Source organism: Haliotis cracherodii, unplaced genomic scaffold, assembly GCF_022045235.1.
Source record: "Haliotis cracherodii isolate W230 unplaced genomic scaffold, xgHalCrac1.p SCAF_13, whole genome shotgun sequence".
Taxonomy (NCBI): domain Eukaryota; kingdom Metazoa; phylum Mollusca; class Gastropoda; order Lepetellida; family Haliotidae; genus Haliotis; species Haliotis cracherodii.
The window spans coordinates 34,649,888-34,656,912 of NW_027266268.1; the positions used below are offsets into that span (position 1 = coordinate 34,649,888).

Genomic DNA, 7,025 nt, shown 5'->3' on the forward strand with positions numbered 1-7,025 from the left:
GGGCTGTGTATTTGCTTTTACTTTGGAGCATTCATATTAATATTATTTAATTTCTTTGAAATTGACACGAATTACTTGAGTTTTGTTTGTTTGTTACTTAACACCTCGCAGGCAATATTCCAGTTAAATGACGACAGTCTGAACATATTCGAGTCTCAACAAGCCAATGATTGATATGATGAGCATCGATCCACGTAATTGGGATACAATGACATGCATCAACTAAGTCAGTGGGCCTGACTACTCGATCCAGTTAGTTGCCCTTACAACGGCCGCCTCTCACGGCAAGAATGGGTTGCTGAAGACATACTCTACCCCGATCCTTCGCGTGTCTACTTAAGTGTAATGCTGGTCCTTAAGACACATAACTTGAGTGTACGGCTGGTCTCTAAGACACATTACTTGAAGGTACGGCTGGTCTCTAAGACACATTGCTTGAATGTACGGCTGGTCTCTAAGACACATTACTTGAGGGTATGGCCTCGTCTCTAAGACACATTGCTTGAGTGTACGGCTGGTCTCTAAGACACATTACTTGAGGGTACGGCTGGCCTCTAAGACACATTACTTGAGTATACAGTTGGTCTCTAAGACACATTGCTTAAGTGTACCGCTGGTCTCTAAGACCCATTACTTGAGTGTACGTCTGGTCTCTAAGATCCATTACTTGAGTGTACGGCTAGTCACTAAGATCCATTACTTGAGTGTACTGCTGATATCTAAGATCCATTACTTGAGTGTACGGCTAGTCTCTAAGATCCATTACTTGAGTGTACTGCTGGTCTCTAAGATCCATTACTTGAGTGTACGTCTGGTCTCTAAGATCCATTACTTGAGTGTACGTCTGGTCTCTAAGATCCATTACTTGAGTGTACTGCTGGTCTCTAAGATCCATTACTTGAGAGTACGTCTGTTCTTTAAGATCCATTACTTAAGTGTACGACTGGTCTCTAAGACACATTACTTGAGTATACGGTTGGTCTCTAAGATCCATTACTTGAGTATACGGCTGATCTCTAAGATCCATTACTTGAGTATACGGCTGGTCTCTATAAGCCATTACTTGAGCATACGGCTGGACTCTAAGAGCCATTACTTGAGTGTACGGCTGATTTCTAAAATCCATTGCTTGAGTGTACGGAGGATTTTTAAAACCCATTACTTGAGTGTACGGCTGATTTCTAAAACCCATTGCTTGAGTGTACGGCTGATTTCTAAAACCCATTACTTGAGTGTACGGCTGATTTCTAAAACCCATTACTTGAATGTACGGCTGATTTCTAAACACCATTACTTGAATGTACGGCTGATTTCTAAAATCCATTACTTGAGTGTACGGCTGATTTCTAAAACCCATTACTTGAGTGTATTGTTGGGTCAAGGTTCATAAAGCCATCTCAGAGCTACGACTATCGTAAGCCTGTGTTCAAGTATGGGAGTATACGACAATCTTAGCTGAGATCGTCTTGTTGAATGGGCCCCTATCTCAGCGATCTTTTACTTGCTGTGTTAGTCAGACTGTGAAATGAAAAAAAATCATTTCTGGTCATTTTATAAAAATAATTGTAATTCATTACCAGATAATTCAAGAAGTGATTAAGCAGTTTCCATAAGAAATCATCAAAAGAGAGAATTTTATTTCACACACACGTTACAGACATATGGCCCTGGCATATTGCCGCTAAGTGAACTGATTATGTATCCTAGTATTTTAAGCTATAGTGAAAGGGGTTGATGCATTTCAGGTTTTCCCTGAAACACAAAATAGTATGCACGACATTTTAGAATGACCACTGCAGCCACACCTGACAAAGCCTTGTCAACCACAAATGGACAACTGAGTGCTTGATTCACGTAGTGAGATACGGGTGTCCTTGCTGATGACTGATTCAGAAACGCGTTTCATCTTAGATTTCAAAGAGCGTCATGCGTCAAGGTTACAACATTCAAGGCCTCAGTATAGCCTTCAAAAAGTTTTGTGGTAGACATGTAGAGGACATTTCAAATTTGACGCACCAGTGACAAAAATGATGCCCGATACAATTCCCTAATTTGACTTATACCAAATGTTACTGTGTATTTGCAGGTGAACAGTTGATACGCCTTTGCATGTATCTGTGACGGGTGCCAGCGGTGGGGCAGGATACGCTCACCTTTTTGCGAACACCAGGTATCATTACTATTTGATAGTGATTCATAAACACATGCTCATGATAAAATCGGATTTGACAATCGACTTTGCTTTATGCAGAGATTTTTATTGGATAAGGAACGTTTTTTGTCGCTTTATAATTAATTATTCTTATTCAGTAAGGCGTCTCTGTGGGCAAATGTCAAATTGGTTTCTGGAGTAGGTACCATTTAGGACACATTATTTGAAGCAATAGAGTGCTGATCACTGTCATTTCTGTCCACTAATACATCAGGGGCGATGTTGAAGCCTAGTAGTTAAAGCGTTCGTCACTCACGCACTCACTATGACACCATAACTATTGCTGGGGACACCTTAACAACGACCTACCCCAGGTATGGCAACACCAATTTTGGCTCGTGGTTGACCTGCAGATAACTGTACGCGGCTTCTCCTGACCATGAGTACAGCTGGGGAGACTTGTGATGTAGCCCCTGGCCGCTAGAAGGCGATCTCGGGCGGTGGTTGATTGGTTTGATTGTTTGATTGTTAGTTTGTTGTTTAACGCCACACTCAGCAATATTCCAGCTATATGACGGCGGTCTGTACATAATAGAGTCAGGACCAGACAATCCAGTGATTGACTTCATGAGCATCGATCCACGCAAATGGGACACGATGACATGCAACAACCAAGTCAGCAAGCCTGACCACCCGATCCCGTTAGTCGCCTCTTACGACAAGCACAGTCGCCTTTTACGGCAAGCATGGGTTGCTGAAGACCCATTTTACCCCGGATCTTCACCAGTGGATAAATATGAAATGTCCAGAATACTCTTTTGATTAATGTGAAATATCCTTTGTCTATTAATTCCTTTCTAGCTGACAGTTTTCTTTCACGAACGTTATGTATATAATGTCTTCTCTCTATTAATTCCTTTTTATCTCATAATTCTATGTCACTAACTTTATGTATAATGCAACTACATAATTGCAACTATCAACGGTTTGGTTTGTTGCTATTTCTCTGCCCGTGGACAAGAGCTGCACACATCTCGGATGACATAAGCATGAGTTCAGGTCTGAGATGTAAAATACAATCACAATAGACCCAATAGAAGCAAGACAGGATTACTGATTCGATAATAGGAGATTGTAACCGATTTCAAAATTTTCGTATGAACATCCCAATACCATTTGAAATTTACATTTTATCCTTACAACAGTATACGCTTACGATCGAAAACCGAACGCCCAGAAGACAGGCTAGTGACCGGCAAAGTACAAAGTTCCCCCCCCCCCCCCCCCCCCCCCAATCCCCCTCGACTTCTTAGTAACACGATATATTAATCAGGTGGATATCATAATGTACATAAATATAACAACATACGGACACTGCTTTTGAAAATGAACTTACCCCCTAAGAAATCACAGTTCGGTACTCACTTTAATACATAATGATAACAAATGTGTTATAGCATAATATTTCTTCAACGTGTTGAAAACATTGTAATAACATGTTATGAAACATTATCGCCTACATTATGGCATGATATTCTTGACTTACATTTAAAAAACATTTCAATAACATTTTGAATAATTATAAAACATTTACACCTTATTCATATGATTTCAATAAAATTTTGAATAGTTGTAAAACATCTAAAACGTTAATACAATGTTTTGACGAAAATGTTTTTGAAAGCCTAAAATGAAACCTCTTGAAAATGTTTTGAAAATGTTATGCTTTAGCTGGGTAACACATAACCATATGTTTTTACATAGGCTTCCATATTAACGTTACATGTTTTAACAAACTAACTGAGCATTCAACAGCACAGTACAGTCTGGCCTTTAAGCAGCAATAATAACAAAAGCATCACCAGCTTAACAGCTCCTTTTCCGAGTTCAGGAAGCTCAGCACACCACCCCAGTTCCGCATCAAATGTCACTTACTTGAAAATATCTGTGGTCACATTCAGCAGAAGTCATCATGTTAAACAAAAGATAACACAAAATATAGAAAAACATGGTCAGTTAAACAAGCAGTGACATCTTAGTGTGGGATGGGAGCCCAACGTGGAGCAGGTCGTTTCCGTGTTGGTGCTGTCAAACAAAGGATTTATCAAGACGAATCCGAGATCTGAGCCCGCGATCGCCATATCCTGGTTCATATTGCGAATCATTTGACCACCCAGTATCAAGGTTTGAAGAAAACAGAAACTTTTTCAATTAAATTTAGAGTTTTCCTCAGTGGCAATACAGATTTCCTTTTGTTTGTACAGGCACATCATGACAACTGATGTTGACAATTGGCAAAGTTGGAAGTCCTTCCCGGAAACCAACCTGCACATGTTGGACAGTTTGTTGTTGGCTGATGTGACCTTACTCGTAGGAGATCAAAGGGAGACAATCCATGCGTGTTTCACTCGATATTATGTGGATCAATCCCTGAAACGGGCCAAGTACGGATTCCTGATATACTGACAGACAACTTCAAGACCTGAGATGTTTAGTTGACAAATTTATAATAAGCAACAGAGCTGAAGGTTAAAACACAAAATGCATTTTAGATAATATACAATTTAATACACGCGCGCCTCTGAGAATACAATGATGATGCTAAGTCAATGACAGACAATTTTCGTTTCGTACTGGTCTGAATTTTAAATACTGAATATTATTACACAAGTATACAAACGTGTTTTGTTTCTATTATGTGTTCTGACCTGTAATTACATCATTCGGTCGTTTCTGTTGTGTTCGCTGTTTGCCTAGCAGCTATTTTTACACTGATATTCTGTATACCAACAAGTAACAGCGTGTAATACCTGTTCACATAACATTATCAAAACCCAAACGAGTGAGATTCTCTATGTAACATTAACATTTCATCACCAGGTACCTCTACACGGAGGAGGTCGCGTTAACTCCAAACACTGTCCTTGGGCTGATGTACGCTGCTAGGAAATACAACATCACAGGACTGGAAAAGCAATGTGAGGAGTTCTGCTTACAATCTTTGTCGCCTAGCAACGCATGTTTATTCCTTCAACAAGCAGACCTGTTTGATAAAGAAGACCTGAAACAAAGAGCTCTTCTGGTAATTAAATCCAAAGCCTAGGTGAGTGTTGCAAGCGAGGGATTCTGTGAGCTAAGTCAGGATTGTCTAAAGCTGATCCTGAAGGCAGATGACAAAAGAGTTGACGAGATTTGCATCTTCCGATCTGTGATGTCGTGGGCGGAAGCTGAATGTAGACGTCAGGGAAGGGAGGTAACTCCAGATCAGAAAAGAGAAGTGCTGGGAGAAAGTTTGTTTCTTATTCGTTTTCCATCTATGTCAATGGTGAAATTTGCCACAACTGCCTGCAATGAAGGTATTTTAACTAACTAAGTGGATTGCTTACTGTTTTTTTCTACGAAACGTAATGTATTTACCCTTTTACCCTGATCAGCATTAAGAGGTTCGGGTGACTGAGGGACAACATTCGTACTATTATAGCCAGAAATACGTGCATATGTAGCAATACATAATGAAACAGGCTAGGATGTGAGATCTGTTTATTTATTTCTTCGTTGATGATAAACTGACACCCTGAAACAATGAATACAATTACAATTATCCAGCACATTAAAACCGAAGCGGATTAAATAATATTCTGCTACACTTATAATCTATTCGTGTTATAACATTTCACTATTATAAGCTTAGATATGTCAGTTTGTACCAGTAATGGTACAAAGTTAGTCAGTTTTGATGTAGTTAGCTTATATTCAAACACTCCCCATGATCTCGGCATAAAAACTATTGAATACTGGATAAATAAACACCGTTCGGAAATCCGAGAAGACATTACCTCGGAATTCACTATCGATAGTATTAAGTATTTTCTAAACATTAATACTTTTAATTTTGATGGTTCTCATTACATCCAGTGTAGGCTGTAGTGGACCTCAACGTGAGATCAATGAGAGACGACCTCCTATTTCATGGCATACCGGAGATGATTAGCGAAGTGCCGAAAGATATCATCAAGGACTTCGTTAAGCGGGAGATGAAGTGTGACACAGAGATTAACCTTGTGAGAGTTCATAGAATGGGACCACGAAATGGTCCCTGTACGATAGTGGCTAAGTTCTCTAACTCTGATGAGAGATGGAACGTTCTAACGAGTGCGTAGAACCTCAAGGACACATAGTTTGGTGTCAGTGAACAGTTCCCACCTGAAATTGTTGAACGGCGACGAGAGCTAAACGCAAGACCATAGACTGTTTATTAACAATAGAAGGTGTTTCCCTGGTGAGAATCCCTTTGCAGATTCGAGACAATCGATGTGGTCACTCAGACCTTCGTATGCTAATGTTCTTGAACATTCCCGAGATAGACAACCATGCAAGACGCGGCGAATCGAAGACAAGACATAGCTCTAGGCATACAATGAACGTAGGCCTAATACTGTCAATGCAAATGACAATGGAAATATCTCGCTAAATGTTTTGCGTGAAGACCATGGTGATGTGTAGGTTACAAATAAAATTAATGAGTCATCCAACAAAAAAAAAAAAGTGAATCTAATATTTCTTAATGATATAAGATATATTTCAAAACGCAAATGGACACCTTCTGGAGTTGAGATGTGTTTCAATCCCCATACTTCGGATCTATAGAGAAGAACTGGTACAACTTAAGCCCCAGTTGACATTTCAGTGATAAGCTTCCGACCTTGGCATCAATTCTAGAACATAGCTTTCGTTGCTTGTTCTGATTGAGCAACACTATGGTAATGTTGTACATACAAGGAATTTGTTAATAATTGTAGACATGATAACAGATCTTGAAAGTTATTTCGTGATAACTTAGTTTGTGATTACTTACACGAAGGTTTGAGAATTG

The 7,025-nt window shown here is 39.5% G+C and overlaps 1 pseudogene; it reads left to right on the top strand.

Annotated features, from left to right (window-relative positions):
- The first annotated feature begins 4,423 nt into the window (after positions 1-4,423).
- On the top strand, positions 4,424-5,525 carry LOC139459232 (BTB/POZ domain-containing protein 6-like; annotated as a pseudogene).
- Positions 5,526-7,025: the final 1,500 nt, after the last annotated feature.